This window comes from Mustela erminea, chromosome 16, assembly GCF_009829155.1.
Source record: "Mustela erminea isolate mMusErm1 chromosome 16, mMusErm1.Pri, whole genome shotgun sequence".
Lineage (NCBI taxonomy): Eukaryota > Metazoa > Chordata > Mammalia > Carnivora > Mustelidae > Mustela > Mustela erminea.
The window spans coordinates 12940102-12958792 of NC_045629.1; the positions used below are offsets into that span (position 1 = coordinate 12940102).

General features: G+C 39.2%; 1 protein-coding gene across 2 annotated transcripts in view; it reads right to left on the reverse strand.

The window, feature by feature from the left end:
• Positions 1-409: 409 nt before the first annotated feature.
• Positions 410-18691, reverse strand: part of CA8 (carbonic anhydrase 8) — a 94798-nt gene continuing 76516 nt past the window's right edge. Inside the window, exon 9 of one of the 2 annotated variants that reach the window (XM_032315482.1) lies at positions 410-2674. The gene's annotated coding sequence lies outside the window, so the exon portion shown is untranslated. Of the gene's footprint in view, positions 2675-17707; positions 18155-18691 lie in introns of those variants that run through there. The other variant, XR_004279461.1, reaches the window with a different exon arrangement.

The window sequence follows — 18691 nt, forward strand, 5'->3', positions numbered from 1 at the left end:
ACAAGATGCAGCAGAAACCTGCTTAGAGAAAATTTTATAACTGTAAAGGGCTTTATTACAAAAAAATCTCAAACCAATAACCTAATCTTCTACCTTAACATACTAGAAAAATCACAAACCAAACCTAATGCAAGCAGAAAAAGAAATAATAAAGATTAGAGAAGAACTTAATGAAATAGAGAATAGAAACACGATAGAGAACCAACAAAACTAAATGCTGCTTCTTTGAAAGGAGCAACAATATTGGCAAGCCTTCAGTTCAACTGACCAACAACAATAAAAAATTATCTTAATTGACAAACCTTCTGAGGACAATATTACTTTAGACACCATCAGGTACATTAATTACCATGAATCAGAAACACTTTCAGATGTGTAAGCTATGTGAAAAAGCACCTCCGTTTGTTGCTTTTTTTTTTCCTGTTAGGTAAACAAATCCACCCTAAATTACATTTCAAGATCCATAAAATTTGTCATTTATCCCAAGTTAACTCCCCCACACCCCCTTCACCCACCCCCCAACACACACACACACACACACACACATACACACACACTTTTGCTTGGGAGGCTCCTTCCTCAATTTCAGGGCCCTTACATACCTTTCACTTTCCTTCCCCAGGACACGGTCAAAGGGAGGATAGATTGGAGATCAGTTATTTGTGCTTGTGTTGATTTACAAATTACACTTTCAGATTCATTCTTACACAAGCATCACTCTCACACCTGCATTCATAGTCTGAGCCTGAGGTACCGAAGTGTAGAAAGGAAGAAGGGGTTTCCTATATTAAAGACTACTAAGCCTCCACACACACGGCCTCAGCAATGGACACCACAAGCTGAATCAAGTAGTTCATGTCCCTCTTCTCACTTAAGAAAACAGATGGTAAATTTGATTGCTTCAACTAAAAAACATTGAAGGGGGAAATATGGGCAACTAGTTATTTCCCTAAAGGTTATTTGAATTGATAATGTTTGTGTTTTTCAGGGACAGATGGTTGGAGACTACAAGAAGCAACAAAAGTCAAGTCCAAGACTTGACCTGCACCCTGCTTTCAGGGCCCGAACACAGGCTCTACTGAAAGATTGCCAGGGCACCTTTTGACTGGCTTCTCATCCATAAGAAAATGAGATCTTCAGAGGTCATCTTTAGATATCAGTTACAAATGAGGAGACACCTACGATCAATGTTCAGCGTGTGTGGCATGTTTTAGTCTAAGAGAGAGGTCTTTAAACAGGTTGCAGTTTTTGCAACCATGCTTTGCCATTTCTTCATTTTTGCATAGGAGAAACTACAGAGAGGAAGGATCCAGGGCTTCTCTCCACTTCCCAGAGACTCTGCCCAATGCTGCCCTCCTGTGGCCCAGGGCTCAGGGAGGACCCCAAACCTTTGCAAGTTCCTGCTTTTCTTCACTCTGCTGCCATGGCCACCGCTCCTGCCTCTCCCTGCACAAGGCTCTACCAGCATCTTCCTTTGCTGTCATTTTTCAGGGATACTTGGTATGATTTTTATTTGTATTTAATGCTTTCATTATCACAGCCTCTCCACAACACATCCAAAACCTCACAACGTATACACCTTTTACCTGTATGATTTCTGACTTAGACATTTTGCATCCCCAAATCCCTCCAAATTAGGACTATGAGGCTTGCAGTTTTACAACAATAATTGTAACAACAAATAACATTTATTAAGTACTTGCTTTGTGCCAGGCATACTACTAGTTTACACAAATTATCTCATTTTGTCACATCTAACTGCTTCTAAGCATATGCTTACATTTGCCAGTAGCACTTAAAATTAATTAAAATAAAGATATTGTGGATTATCTTAGAAAGCAATGTCTCAATATACTAAAGTAAAATCCATAGAATAAAATATTTTAAGGTCTTACAAAATGTACAACACTAAATTATTATAGGATATTATTAAATTTATGTTTCTATCATTGAAAATAAAGCTATTTTCTGGTAAGTAGTACCCACTTACTTTTTATCCTATTTTTATGCCTTTCTCAAACTCCTAGAAACCAGAGCTTCTAATATGTCAGATAAATCAATTAGATTACTACATTCAATTTGATCCTTTGAGAAATACATAAAGTGATTCTGTTGTTGCATTAGCTCCAAAATTGTTTTGCATAAGAACCAGCATGACATTACTTGTGGCAGGAGGGCTGAACAACATGCGATACGACCTTCACTAATCTTTCACGTTCCATTTGCAAGCCGTATGCTGTTCCTGATCAAAACTCTTATTTATTATTAAGAATTACATTATTCTCCAAATGAGTGAATTTCTGAGACAGGAAATGAAGGACCGCTAACACTGAGAGTGTATTTTTCCTGTCTCAGTATTAATATGTGATATATATTCATATTAATAACAACTCTGAAAACTAGTTTCATTTCTTCTACACATAAGCAAAAAAACAGTATGTGCTAAAATCTGAATCCTAGCAGCAGTGGTATGGATATAGAATACTGGGGTTCTTCTGAATGTACAGCCACTTCTAGTATTTCATTAGAGCACATGTAGAGGCAGCTGTCACAGAGGCCCATCAGAGCTGGGTTAGATGAAGACAAACAATGCAGGCTTTGAGGGTCAACCGTAGCTGCAGCTCAAAAGTTTCCGTTTCTCATCGAAGGGCACTATAGGATCGTTGTCTTCCTCCTGGAGGCAAAAAGAATGAATCAATTATGTTACTGACATCCCTCCACAGCAGATTGAAAAGTCTTTTTTTGCAGTCTCAGAAGAGACAGTGAAAACTCAAGATTTCTTAAGAAAATGTGGAAATTTCTTTTTTTTTTTTTTTTTTTTTTTTTATTTTTTTTTATTTTTATTTATTATTATTTTTTTTAATATTTAATTTATTTTTTATTTTTTTTTATTTCCAGCATAACAGTATTCATTATTTTTGCACCACACCCCATGCTCCATGCAATCCGTGCCCTCTATAATACCCACCACCTGGTACCCCAACCTCCCACCCCCCGTCCCTTCAAAACCCTCAGATTGTTTTTCAGAGTCCATAGTCTCTCATGGTTCACCTCCCCTTCCAATTTCCCCCAACTCCCTTCTCCACTCTAAGTCCCCATGTCCTCCATGCTATTTGTTATGCTCCACAAATAAGTGAAACCATATGATAATTGACTCTCTCTGCTTGACTTATTTCACTCAGCATAATCTCTTCCAGTCCCGTCCATGTTGCTACAAAAGTTGGGTATTCATCCTTTCTGATGGAGGCATAATACTCTATCCCCAGGGGTACAGGTCTGTGAATCACCAGGTTTACACACTTCATAGCACTCACCAAAGCACATACCCTCCCCAATGTCCATAATCCCACCCCCTTCTCCCAAACCCCGTCCCCCCAGCAACCCTCAGTTTGTTTTGTGAGATTAAAAGTCACTTATGGTTTGTCTCCCTCCCAATCCCATCTTGTTTCCTTTATTCTTCTCCTACCCACTTAAGCCCCCATGTTGCATCACCACTTCCTCATATCAAGGAGATCATATGATAGTTGTCTTTCTCTGCTTGACTTATTTCGCTAAGCATGATACGCTCTAGTTCCATCCATGTTGTCGCAAATGGCAAGATTTCATTTCTTTTGATGGCTGCATAGTATTCCATTGTGTATATATACCACATCTTCTTGATCCATTCATCTGTTGATGGACATCTAGGTTCTTTCCATAGTTTGGCTATTGTGGACATTGCTGCTATAAACATTCGGGTGCACGTGCCCCTTTGGATCACTACGTTTGTATCCTTAGGGTAAATACCCAATAGTGCAATTGCTGGGTCATAGGGCAGTTCTATTTTCAACATTTTGAGGAACCTCCATGCTGTTTTCCAGAGTGGCTGCACCAGCTTGCATTCCCACCAACAGTGTAGGAGGGTTCCCCTTTCTCCGCATCCTCGCCAGCATCTGTCATTTCCTGACTTGTTGATTTTAGCCATTCTGACTGGTGTGAGGTGATATCTCATTGTGGTTTTGATTTGTATTTCCCTGATGCCGAGTGATATGGAGCACTTTTTCATGTGTCTGTTGGCCATCTGGATGTCTTCTTTGCAGAAATGTCTGTTCATGTCCTCTGCCCATTTCTTGATTGGATTATTTGTTCTTTGGGTGTTGAGTTTGCTAAGTTCTTTATAGATTCTGGACACTAGTCCTTTATCTGATATGTCATTTGCAAATATCTTCTCCCATTCTGTCAGTTGTCTTTTGATTTTGTTAACCGTTTCCTTTGCTGTGCAAAAGCTTTTGATCTTGATGAAATCCCAATAGTTCATTTTTGCCCTTGCTTCCCTTGCCTTTTGCGTTGTTCCTAGGAAGATGTTGCTGCGGCAGAGGTCAAAGAGGTTGCTGCCTGTGTTCTCCTCAAGGATTTTGATGGATTCCTTTCGCACATTGAGGTCCTTCATCCATTTTGAGTCTATTTTTGTGTGTGGTGTAAGGAAATGGTCCAATTTCATTTTTCTGCATGTGGCTGTCCAATTTTCCCAGCACCATTTATTGAAGAGGCTGTCTTTTTGCCATTGGACATTCTTTCCTGCTTTGTCGAAGATTAGTTGACCATAGAGTTGAGGGTCTATTTCTGGGCTCTCTATTCTGTTCCATTGATCTATGTGTCTGTTTTTGTGCCAGTACCATGCTGTCTTGATGACGACAGCTTTGTAATAGAGCTTGAAGTCCGGAATTGTGATGCCACCAACGTTGGCTTTCTTTTTCAATATCCCTTTAGCTATTCGAGGTCTTTTCTGGTTCCATATAAATTTTAGCATTATTTGTTCCATTTCTTTGAAAAAGATGGATGGTACTTTGATAGGAATTGCATTAAATGTGTAGATTGCTTTAGGTAGCATAGACATTTTCACAATATTTATTCTTCCAATCCAGGAGCATGGAACATTTTTCCATTTCGTTGTGTCTTCCTCAATTTCTTTCATGAGTACTTTATAGTTTTCTGAGTATAGATTCTGTGTCTCTTTGGTTAGGTTTATTCCTAGGTATCTTATGGTTTTGGGTGCAATTGTAAATGGGATGGACTCCTTAATTTCTCTTTCTTCTGTCTTGCTGTTGGTGTAGAGAAATGCAACTGATTTCTGTGCATTGATTTTATATCCTGACACTTTACTGAATTCCTGTATAAGTTCTAGCAGTTTTGGAGTGGAGTCTTTTGGGTTTTCCACATATAGTATCATATCATCTGCGAAGAGTGATAATTTGACTTCTTCTTTGCCGATTTGGATGCCTTTAATTTCCTTTTGTTGTCTGATTGCTGAGGCTAGGACCTCTAGTACTATGTTGAATAGCAGTGGTGATAACGGACATCCCTGCCGTGTTCCTGACCTTAGCGGAAAAGCTTTCAGTTTTTCTCCATTGAGAATGATATTTGCGGTGGGTTTTTCATAGATGGCTTTGATGATATTGAGGTATGTGCCCTCTATCCCTACACTTTGAAGAGTTTTGATCAGGAAGGGATGCTGTACTTTGTCAAATGCTTTTTCAGCATCTATTGAGAGTATCATATGGTTCTTGTTCTTTCTTTTATTGATGTGTTGTATCACATTGACTGATTTGCGGATGTTGAACCAACCTTGCAGCCCTGGAATAAATCCCACTTGGTCGTGGTGAATAATCTTTTTAATGTACTGTTGAATCCTATTGGCTAGTATTTTGTTGAGTATTTTCGCATCTGTGTTCATCAAGGATATCGGTCTATAGCTCTCTTTTTTGGTGGGATCCTTGTCTGGTTTTAGGATCAAGGTGATGCTGGCCTCATAAAATGAGTTTGGAAGTTTTCCTTCCATTTCTATTTTTTGGAACAGTTTCAGGAGAATAGGAATTAGTTCTTCTTTAAATGTTTGGTAGAATTCCCCCGGGAAGCCGTCTGGCCCTGGGCTTTTGTTTGTTTGGAGATTTTTAATGACTGTTTCAATCTCTTTACTGGTTATGGGTCTGTTCAGGCTTTCTATTTCTTCCTGGTTCAGTTGTGGTAGTTTATATGTTTCTAGGAATGCATCCATTTCTTCCAGATTGTCAAATTTATTGGCGTAGAGTTGCTCATAGTATGTTCTTATAATAGTTTGTATTTCTTTGGTGTTAGTTGTGATCTCTCCTCTTTCATTCATGATTTTATTTATTTGGGTCCTTTCTCTTTTCTTTTTGATAAGTCGGGCCAGGGGTTTATCAATTTTATTAATTCTTTCAAAGAACCAGCTCCTAGTTTCGTTGAATTGTTCTATTGTTTTTTTGGTTTCTATTTCATTGATTTCTGCTCTGATCTTTATGATTTCTCTTCTCCTGCTGGGCGTAGGGTTTCTTTCTTGTTCTTTCTCTAGCTCCTTTAAGTGTAGGGTTAGGTTGTGTACCTGAGACCTTTCTTGTTTCTTGAGAAAGGCTTGTACCGCTATATATTTTCCTCTCAGGACTGCCTTTGTTGTGTCCCACAGATTTTGAACCGTTGTATTTTCATTATCATTTGTTTCCATGATTTTTTTCAATTCTTCTTTAATTTCCCGGTTGACCCATTCATTCTTTAGAAGGATGCTGTTTAGTCTCCATGTATTTGGGTTCTTTCCAAACTTCCTTTTGTGGTTGAGTTCTAGCTTTAGAGCATTGTGGTCTGAAAATATGCAGGGAATGATCCCAATCTTTTGATACCGGTTGAGTCCTGATTTAGGACCGAGGATGTGATCTATTCTGGAGAATGTTCCATGTGCACTAGAGAAGAATGTGTATTCTGTTGCTTTGGGATGAAATATTCTGAATATATCTGTGATGTCCATCTGGTCCAGTGTGTCGTTTAAGGCCTTTATTTCCTTGCTGATCTTTTGCTTGGATGATCTGTCCATTTCAGTGAGGGGAGTGTTAAAGTCCCCTACTATTATTGTATTATTGTTGATGTGTTTCTTTGATTTTGTTATTAATTGGTTTATATAGTTGGCTGCTCCCACGTTGGGGGCATAGATATTTAAAATTGTTAAATCTTCTTGTTGGACAGACCCTTTGAGTATGATATAGTGTCCATCCTCATCTCTTATTATAGTCTTTGGCTTAAAATCTAATTGATCTGATATAAGGATTGCCACTCCTGCTTTCTTCTGATGTCCATTAGCATGGTAAATTCTTTTCCACCCCCTCACTTTAAATCTGGAGGTGTCTTCGGGCTTAAAATGAGTTTCTTGGAGGCAACATATAGATGGGTTTTGTTTTTTTATCCATTCTGATACCCTGTGTCTTTTGACAGAGGCATTTAGCCCATTAACATTCAGGGTAACTATTGAGAGATATGAATTTAGTGCCATTGTATTGCCTGTAAGTTGACTGTTACTGTATATGGTCTCTGTTCCTTTCTGATCTACCACTTGTAGGCTCTCTCTTTGCTTAGAGGACCCCTTTCAATATTTCCTGTAGAGCTGGTTTGGTATTTGCAAATTCTTTCAGTTTTTGTTTGTCCTGGAAGCTTTTAATCTCTCCTTCTATTTTCAATGATAGCCTAGCTGGATATAGTATTCTTGGCTGCATGTTTTTCTCGTTTAGTGCCCTGAAAATATCATGCCAGCTCTTTCTGGCCTGCCAGGTCTCTGTGGATAAGTCAGCTGCCAATCTAATATTTTTACCATTGTATGTTACAGACTTCTTTTCCCGGGCTGCTTTCAGGATTTTCTCTTTGTCACTGAGACTTGTAAATTTTACTATTAGGTGACGGGGTGTGGGCCTATTCCTATTGATTTTGAGGGGGGTTCTCTGAACCTCCTGAATTTTGATGCTCGTTCCCTTTGCCATATTGGGGAAATTCTCCCCAATAATTCTCTCCAGTATACCTTCTGCTCCCCTCTCTCTTTCTTCTTCTTCTGGAATCCCAATTATTCTAATGTTGTTTCGTCTTATGGTGTCACTTATCTCTCGAATTCTCCCCTCGTGGTCCAGTAGCTGTTTGTCCCTCTTTTGCTCAGCTTCTTTATTCTCTGTCATTTGGTCTTCTATATCACTAATTCTTTCTTCTGCCTCATTTATCCTAGCAGTGAGAGCCTCCATTTTTGATTGCACTTCATTAATAGCTTTTTTTATTTCAACTTGGTTAGATTTTAGTTCTTTTATTTCTCCAGAAAGGGCTTTTATATCTCTCGAGAGGGTTTCTCTAATATCTTCCATGCCTTTTTCAAGCCCGGCTAGAACCTTGAGAATTGTCATTCTGAACTCTAGATCTGACATATTACCAATGTCTGTATTGATTAGGTCCCTAGCCTTCGGTACTGCCTCTTGTTCTTTTTTTTGTGTTGAATTTTTCCGTCTTGTCATTTTGTCCAGATAAGAGTATATGAAGGGGCAAGTAAAATACTAAAAGGGTGGCAACAACCCCAGGAAAAAATGCTTTAACCAAATTAGAAGAGATCCAAAATCGTGAGGGGGGAGAAAGGGGATAAAAAGAGGTTCAAAAAAAAAAAAAGAAAAAAGAAAAGAAAAGAATTAAAAAAAAAAAAGGAAAACACCTAAGAAAAATGTAAAAAAGAAAAAATATATATATTAGATAAACTAGTAAAAAATCGTTAAAAAAGAAAAAGGTAACAGTTAAAAAAAAAAAAAATTTTACCCGAAGGCGAGAAAAAAAAAAACAAAAAATGAAAAAGAAAAAAATTAAATTAACTGCAAGACTAAAAAAAAATCACAGAGAAAAAGCCATGAGTTCCGTGCTTGGCTTTCTCCTCCTCCGAATTCTGCTGCTCTCCTTGGTATTGAAACCGCACTCCTTGGTAGGTGAACTTGGTCTCGGCTGGATTTCTTGTTGATCTTCTGGGGGAGGGGCCTGTTGTAGTGATTCTCAAGTGTCTTTGCCCCAGGCGGAATTACACCGCCCTTACCCGGGGCCGGGGTGAGTAATCCGCTCGGGTTTGCTTTCAGGAGCTTTTGTTCCCTGAGCGCTTTCCGTAGAGTTCTGGAGGACGGGAATACAAATGGCGGCCTCCTGGTCTCCGGCCCGGAGGAGCCGAGAGCCCAGGGCCGCACTCCTCAGTGCGCCCTCAGAGAACAGCGCCCAGTTACTCCCAACTGCCTGACCTCCGGCCGCGCTCCGAGCTCTCCGAGCCTGCGACCAGTTCAAGGTAACACCGAGCTGTGAGCTTACTGTCGGCTCTGTCTCTGTAGCCGGCTTTCCCGTTCCAATACCCGCAAGGTCTGCGACACTCAGACACCCCTGCTCCTTTTGTGACCCTGCGGGACCTGAGGCCACGCTGAACCCGCGTGGGCTTCGCCCCGGTTTAGCCTCTGGAGCGATGTCCCTCAGCGGAACAGACTTTTAAAAGTCCTGATTTTGTGCACCGTTGCTCCGCCGCTTGCCGGGAGCCGGCCCCTCCCCCCGGGGTCTATCTTCCCGTCGCTTTGGATTCACTTCTCCGCTGGTCCTACCTTTCAGAAAGTGGTTGTTTTTCTGTTTCCAGAATTGCTGTTCTTCTTCTGTTCGATCTGCCGATGGATTTTCAGGTGTTTGCAATCTTTAGATAAGCTATCTAGCTGATCTCCGGCTAGCTGAAGCAGTCTCAGCCTGCTACTTCTCCGCCATCTTGAAATGTGGAAATTTCAAAACTATATTCACGGTCAAGTTTGTCATCTCTGCAATGTTTGCATCAAGTCCACCATCATTTTATTTCTGTGGCAGAATCTACTAGTGCAAAATTTCACAGAGGTATTTCCAACTGAAGGAAATGCTTGAAAGGCTGAACATTTCTGTACCTTGTTTAGTAATAAAATTCAGCTTTAAGTTATTATCATTAACTTCATGTATATTAATCACAGATGGTGACTGCTTATGCAAAAAGACCACTTCCTGCTAGCCCCAAATACTTTCCAATTCTATTAAGTAAATGGATAATTAATAAATACAAAATAATACATGAAAGATAGTCTTTTTTGAAATAGTGGATTTCCCATATAGAAAACAACATCAGCTAAGATGTCCAAAACCATCTACTCATGTTGCCAGTGATGGGAGTGGCCAAACCAACTTTCATGGAGTTGCTGCACATTAACTGGTCCACTCTTTTAGATAATAAAGACCTATTAAAATTCAGATGCACATGCTTTCTGACCTGAAATTTTATTCCTAGAAGTCTATTATACAGATACAGCCATCCAATCATACAAAGATTTTATGTGTCAGGATATTCACTGCAGCAATTAAATAACTTTCTTCCTTAATAAAGAAGAACACAATAGAGTTCTTAAAAAATGTCCACATATGCTCTCTGTGTATGGATATATTATACATACACACATACACGTGTCTTTCCACGTATGCTATGTACACAGATATACACAATTTCTGGAACAATTTATTAGAAAGTATTTGTAATGTGGCGTATATTTTTCCAAACCACGTTTCAAAGAAAATAGGGAGTCCTAATCAAATCTTTAAGACCTCAGATAAAACTTCAAAGGTAAAGTAGGACTTTGTGTACACACTTGATAATTACAACCCAGCAAATTTTAAGTCAAAGCGACTCACACGGAACTGATTGTCAAAACTGTGAAGCCACAGCATTTCAGAGCTAAAAGGAGCCTAAAGGTCATCATATGCACATTTCCTTCAAAAAAAAAAAATAATAACCTGGAGTCCCCCATTTCCCAAAATGTGTTCAAGTAAAAATTAGTTCGAAAAATGAATCCATGTTCAAAAAAACTGTGGAAATTCTGGTTAAATACAGTAACATATGGTGGTTCTATAAAAAATCACCTCAGAGTCTCTAACGTACTCATGTGCCCTGTAAATCTCCAAAAGGAGGTTATTATATCCAGGATTCTCCAAATTGCTAGACATCAGCTCCTGACTTAACAAAACACCTTAATGTGTATCTAAATGGCTCTACAGAACACATTTGGAAAAGGTGAATCTATAGGAATATATATTCCAAGTTTATCAAAGTAAAAAAATTTCAATTTAAGAATATATGAAGCCATTCTAAAACTTAAACTATCATGGTCCAAAATACCAATTAAACAAAGGATAGTTAATATGCAGTCTCCTTAATCATACAAACTCAGGTCTTAACACAAAGCATTTAGACACTGAATGTTCACACATCGAGCGTAACAGATGCCTGTGTCCATCGGTGCCTCATTCATTTTGAAGTTCTAAGGGTCCCATGTAAATTGTTCTCAACAGATGCTAAGTGAGTTCTAATCTATCAGAGCGTGGTCTCTTCCTGGTAAATTTAGGTACTCACTCTGCTAAAAATCCCCCTCCAGAAGAAACTAAAGATAGTAATGCCCCATGCTTGTTGGGCTGCTTCTCCTCTACAAGGCACTGTGAGGATGATTTTTATGTTAGCCCCTCCACCCCCAGCCCAAAAAAATGGATGCTTCATCTTGTTCACTGTAGACACCAAATTACCTGGGTAAATACTTCAATCGATCACAATCTGTGGTACAAATTTGAAACCAGGGAAGCCAAGGTTCGAGTTCCAGCTCTGCGATTTTAGGCAATCTACTCACCCCTTCTGAGCTTCAGATGATCGTGGATCCAGATAGAACCTTCATAGGGATGTGTGAGAATGTAGTATGACAACAGATGAAAGGTGAGAACAGTGAGTCCCAGGCACATAATCAAGCTATTAGTGAGGATTTCAGCTGATTCTACGACATCTCACTAGCTGGAAATTGAACTACACGATGGCCTATTATTTTCCACAGCATGTGTTCAAAATTTACTTTCTAGAATTTCAGAGAAAGTTTTCATGGAAGGAAATTATACTCGATCACCTTTGCACTGTATTCCCAAGGCCCAACACAGAACCTGGCCCATAGCAAACACTCAAAGAAAATGTGTGTGTGTGTGTGTGTGTGTGTGTGCGCGCGCACGCGTGTATACATAAAAAAGTGTACAAAATGACAGGAACAACTTTATTTTTTAATTTTATTTTCTAAATTTGTATCAAAATTTCACATTTACATAAAGGGTTACATAGTTCTAGAATATTTCCTACGAAAACTAGCAGGTCCCTATCTCTTACGCCAACCTCTTACACCAATTTCCTCAACTCTCTTAACTGATTATTTTATTAACACCACAGAGCTAAACAGTGTGCTTTTTATTACTCCTTTTCAATTTTAAGGATTATCTCTTGACTTTTCCCATGGAAAATGAAGATTTGACCCTCCTTCCTCCTGCCAGACATCCCCCCACTCCAACATACACCACCCACATGTATCTAAACTCTTCCCTCCCTCCGTCCTTCCAATATGGTTATATAGTAATTTTGGCTGGATCAGTTTCAGTTCTATTATTTCTATTACTGTAATGATGTAAATCTAATCCAGAGCTGAATTATGTGTATTCATGTATCATTTTTTTTCCCTGTACTTCTTTTCTCCCTCTGGAGTGAGTGACTGTAATTATCTTCGTTCTTCCCACCTTACTTTTCTCTGTACTCAATCCAAAGCTACCTCCCAATCGTCTGACTCTCAAGAAGTTTAAGGCATATCATGCAATCCATTTCATCTTCCTGGAGAAAGTTCTAGAACCTTCTCATTTGCTCACATCTGGACTCACGACGTCTATCTCTACAACCCCACTTCACGATTGTTTTGGGCATCTCCTTTGCTGGATCTCTTGTTTCCCAAATGTTCCGTCTGTTTTCTCCATTTTGGTGAGGCTTATCTTCTAGTAGCTTCTCAGGAAATAATCTTCAATAACCTTGATATTTAAAAAGGAATACTTTAAGCTTGACTGGCTAAAAAATTCTAGTGAGTTGTAATTTTCCCTCAGAATTCATGCTTGACATTTAGCTTCCAGTGTTGCTATTTATTGGTCTGATGTCCAAATTCCAGGTTCTTTCAATGTTTTTTTCTCCCTGTAATTCCTCCCTCAGTGTCTAGAAATTAGTGGTGCCTTGCTGTGGGTGCACTTTGATCAATATGCTGGAAATTCAATGGGTCCTTTAAAACCTTAAATGTATATTCATGAGTCCTGAGAAAATGTTTAAATAATTTTGTTGCTACTTCCTCTCTTCCATTTTCTCTGCTCTCTCTCTCGTTTTCCTATTATTTGGATAATGGACCACCTGCGCTGGTTCTACAATTTTCTAACTTATTTGTTTTTGTTCTACTTTCTAAGAAATTCAGTTCTGCCTTCTGGTTCTCCTAGAGAAATTTCTGCCATCGTGTTTATGATTTCCAAAAGCTTTTTAGACTATTCCTTTTCTTCACAGCATCCAATTCCCATTTTGTGGTTGTAGTTTCTTCCCTGACCTCTCTGAAGACATGAATGATCACTTTTTTTTTTAACTTTTCCTAAGTATTTATTCCTTATATCTTGCCTTCTTCTATTTGTTTTGGGCTCTTCTGTATTATACACCTTTTTCAAATGTCCGTAACTGTTCATACCGAAAAATGGGAACAACCACTATAAAACAACAACAAAAACCGAGAGTGGAGGGGCACCTGGGTGGCTCAGTGGGTTGAAGCCTCTGCCTTCGGCTCAGATCATGACCCCAGGGTCCTGGGATCGAGGCCCGCATCGCATCGGGGTATCTGCTCTGTGGGGAGTCTGCTTCTCCCCCTGCCCCCCCCACCTGCCTCTCTGCCTACTTGTGTTCTCTGTCAAATAAATAAATAAAAATATTTTTTAAAAAAAACAAGAGCGGAGACTCCAAGCACACAAGAGGGCACTTATTTATCTGCCCTGCTTTTACCACAGAATGTTCCAGCTGGGCCATTTTGTTAAGAAGTCCCTTGGGGTACTCAGGTTCTCCAGAAAGACCCTTCGAGCTCCCTATCTAGAGAGTAGAGGCCTTTCTGCCAGTGTCCTGGAGGCCAAGTGGGGGAGGAGAGAACACAGGACATGAGAATATTATTTAATTATTCTATTTTTCAGTGAGGTATCCTGATACTCAATAGCACCTATGTCCCCTAATAAGGAGACTCTCTCTTCATCAGCTTTCAACCACTACACATGATTTCAGTCTCCTCTACTCCAGCTTCTAGAGATTATCTGCTGCCACCAATTCCTGAGCCTTTGAGAGAATGTCACGTAAACAGGCATGTTCCTCACATCTGCTAAGTCTGTTACCTCACAACCATCTGCTTCCAGCTTCCAAAATATTTTTGGTGCTGTCTCTTTTGTTTTCTCTTCCTAGTCGTTTTGTGTACTTAAAAAAAAAATTTAAAAAAACAAACACCTTTCCTGTTATTTTAATGCAATTTGTAGTAGAAACAAAATTAATTGCCTATGTTCAATGGATTATCATTGTTGGATTAAAAAAGGTTATTTTTATACATTTGTGTATTTTCTCAAGTTTCTACCATAACTGTATTACTTGATAATCAGAATATATATTTATTCAGAAAAACCATCTAAAGAAATGATACTTTCAATATACAAAGGCCATCCAACTGACTGGCTCCCCTTTGGGACTTCCTCCAAATACCCATCTATGTATGTATAAAAAATAAGAAAGATTAATTCTAAAAAAGAATGTTCTATTATACAACGATCACTGTTCATAACAAGACCCTGAAGTATGGCTATACCCTAAGAAGTCCTCTAAATCATCTGCTATTTCAGTATAATTGTAACAGATGCTATCTTTCACATGTGAGTATTTTTGAACTTTAAATTACCTTCTATGAAGAGACCCCAGGGAATGAGTGCAAATCAAATCACTACTGGGAGAATTTCCTGAAAAGCTATCAAAAATAAACAAGCACATAAAAGGAAAAGAAATAATAATAAAATAATAAAAAGACACGCATGCACACGTGCCCTACTTCTCAGAAGCCACTGCAGGTCCCAGGGCTGACCTAAGTGCTGGTCTGGCTCTGCTCACTGATAACCCATTAAAGTTTCCCTCCCTAAGTAAGATAATCCAGGGTATAATTTCCAAAATAAGAATCTTTTAAGAAATAGGGATGGGGTGCCTGGGTGGCTCAGTTAAGCACCTGCCTTCTGCTTGGTCCTGGGATCCAACCTGGCAACAGGCTTCCTGCTCAGCGTGGAGTCTGCCCCTCCCTTTGCCTCTCTCTCTGCTAATGCTCTCTCTTTCTCTCTCTCAAATAAATAAAATCCAAAAAAAAAAAAAAAAAAGAAAAGAAAGAAAGAAAGACAAAATAAACAAATAAATAAATAGGGATGTGATGGACGTGAGGATTCTCGCTTTCAGAATTGTCTCTTTGCCGTGTGTGTTAGAAGAACACTCTCTTGGGGGAGTTTTCACAGGCTGCTTTAATGTAGAGTTAACCATGTACCTGATTTACTCCCAATACTGGGCTGTAAGCCCCTTTGGGGAAAGAACATGTATGTCTGATGATGTTTTTATTTTCACATATTTTAGGTGGTCCCTAAAATACCACCATACACAAAACAGAAGACTAAAAATAAATGTCCTTCCATGACAAACAAGGACGCACAGCCACCTTTTTCCCCCTAACATACCCACTAATAACATCAGGTCGCGAGAAAGGAAATAAAGAGAGAAAGGAGGATGAGAAAGGAAGAGGTCCGGAGTGTCCAATGCATTTGAAGATTCAGAGAAAAGAGTGTGAGGAAAATGCTACTGTTTTTGGAAAGAGAAGTCAAAGCATATCAGAAATAAGAAAGGGGTGCTGGATTATTTAACATTATTCTAAAAGTACTATATGCTACAATAAATATTGACATTAGAAAGGAGAAGACTGTCATTATTTACGTATGTGATCAAGGTCTGTTTAGAAAATTCAAAATACTCAGCTACAATATTACTGGAAACTATGTGAAAGGTCAGTTAAGAAAGCCAAGGACAGGGACACCTGGGTGGCTCAGTGGGTTAAGCCTCTGCCTTCGGCTCAGGTCATGATCTCAGGGTCCTGGGATCAAGACCCACGTCGTGCTCTCTGCTCAGCGGGGAGCCTGCTCTCTCTCCCTGCCTCTCTGCCTAGTTGTGATCTCTCTCTCTGTCAAATAAGTAAACAAAATCTTTAATAAAAAATAAATAAAATAAAAATAAATTTTAAAAAAGAAAGCCAAGGACAAACCTAAGCAATTATTTGTTCAGTGAAGAAACATTAACCCATAGAAAGATACAATGGAAAAGACGCTAATCAAAACAGATGACAGCAGTAACAATAACCATAAAAAAATAAAAAGAAAACAATAATAGTAATAGCTCACATTTGTTGAACGCTAACTTCTGCTAAGTGCTGCGCTGTGCATTTTACCTTATTTAATTTCATCATCTCTAGAAAGTGTTACTCCTAGTATCGTTACCTCATAGATGAGGACCCTGAGGCTGATGGAGTATCACTGATTTGCCCAAGGTGCAGAACAGGTGGCGGTGCCATATTCCCCATCGAGCCACACCCAAGGCTGACTCTAGAGCCCAATGCACACCTTGTATTAGTCTAGTGATGAGAGAACCATCCAATGAATGAAGAACATAAACACTTTTAACAAGCCCTGACCTATGCATTGTTCCTTAATAGAAAGATTCAATACCAATTCTCCTTAAATCCCTCTATATATTCAATGCAACCCAAATGAAACGTTCTAGCAAGATTTTTTTGCTTTTTCTTTTCTCAAACTCTTTTTCACACACCCCCTTTCTTTCACTCTTTATTTCGACCATTCTGATAAAATGATGCTACAGCTTATCTGGAAGAACTAAGTATGGGAAAACAGCCAGGAAAATTCTGCAGAAAGGGCTAGGTGAGGGACCTTGTCCTACCAAACACTAAACCATACACATACGCCACCAGGATTGTGAGCGATGGTCATGAATAGGGAATTTGGTGGACTAGGAGAGGGACTTCAGAGACAGAACCAAGCCATCCCTGGATTTAACATCGTAATGTATTTTTATCCTTTTTAGTCAGACGGGCACAGATGAAAAATCTGAAAACTGGAGCATAACAAATAGCATGGAGGACATGGGGACTTAGAGTGGAGAAGGGAGTTGGGGGAAATTGGAAGGGGAGGTGAACCATGAGAGACTATGGACTCTGAAAAACAATCTGAGGGTTTTGAAGGGACGGGGGGTGGGAGGTTGGGGTACCAGGTGGTGGGTATTATAGAGGGCACGGATTGCATGGAGCACGGGGTGTGGTGCAAAAATAATGAATACTGTTATGCTGGAAATAAAAAAAAAAAAATCTGAAAACAGTTAACGGTGGTGAAGGTGAGGGGAACTGTGCTTGGTGGAAGCATAAATGGAGAGGACTCCCAGGCCAAGCAATATCCATACATATGCACTCTAATTCAAACTCTCCGAACCAGTAATCTCATTACCAAGAATTTTTTAAGGACACAGATGCATAAATCAACCACAGTATCACTAAGGATGGCAAAATACTGTAAATAACCTGAATGTATAATAATAGAGGAACAGTGCAATAAAATTTTGGTACATACTTATGGTAACTTATTTAAAAGGTAATCATTTAGAAGTATGGCCTATTACCTACGCAATGGCATAAAAAGATATATTGTCAAGCAGACAGAAAAAACAGCCTGCAACACCTGCCTTCTCAACTGGTAGAGCGTACAACTCTTGATCTCGGGGTTATGAGTTCAAGTCCCACACTGGATATATAGCCTACATTAAAAAAAAAAAAAAAAAAAATCCTCTGGGGCACCTGGCTGGCTCAGTTAGTAGAACATGTTCCTCTTGATCTCAGGGTAAGTTCAAGCCCCATGCTGGGTATAGAGATTACTTAAAAATTTTAAAAAAATGAAATCTTTAAAAAGAAAAAGAAAAATAGCCTGAATATAATTCATGAGGAACACTGTATATCTACATATTCCATAGAAGATAAATGCATGAAGAGAGACCAAAGGGACAAAAATAACAATAAAGCTAAGTATTCACTGAATTTTTACACCGTGGACCAAAACCCTGGTAAGCCCTTTCCATCATCTCAGTGAATCTTCACAGTAACACTCTGAGGTACGTAGGGACTTCTTTTAACTGATGACAAAAATAACTTAAGAGACATCAGCAACTTTTTCAGGATCACGCAACTAATTAGTGGTGGAGTCAAAATGGAACGCGAGACCTCCCCACTGTGCTATGGGGTCTCCGTGTTCACCCCAGTCCTGGTGATGGCTGTTACTGACAGGAGGCTTTGAGAAATCCATTACTTCTTCTTTATTTTGTTCCATACTGTTTGAATTTTTTGTCCTGAACAAGCATCATATTTAGAGGCATGGGAACAAAGAACAAAAAAAGAAAGAAATCAAAGGCAACTCTTGCCACAGCAATTTCAAGAGGCAGAGGGGAGATGAACACATTTCAAAAAATCAAGGAGGAAAAAAGAAATGAGAAAGAGGTGGAAAGTATACCGAGTGATAAGAAAAAAATGGTAGAAACACTTTCTATAAAATATTCAATCAGTGATACAAGCATATATGTACATACATAAAGGGACCCCATGAAAAACTGCTTTTTTTAACTCCTTCTGCCTTTATTCTTGTGAAGACCTACACCCCTGCCTTCCACATGCCTCACAGAACAGATTAGGTCTATCCCCCTCCAGAGGTCAAGGAGTTAGTGGTTTCTCAGTAGATAACATCTTAGGAGTGACCAAGCACGGTCATCATAAACATTTTCCAAGACCACTGACACCAAAAGCCCTGGTTCCAGGGCGTACGTGATGTGCGGAGCACACCTAAACACTCATCTTTGTTCCTGGATGCCTGAGAAGACATGGGCACTGGA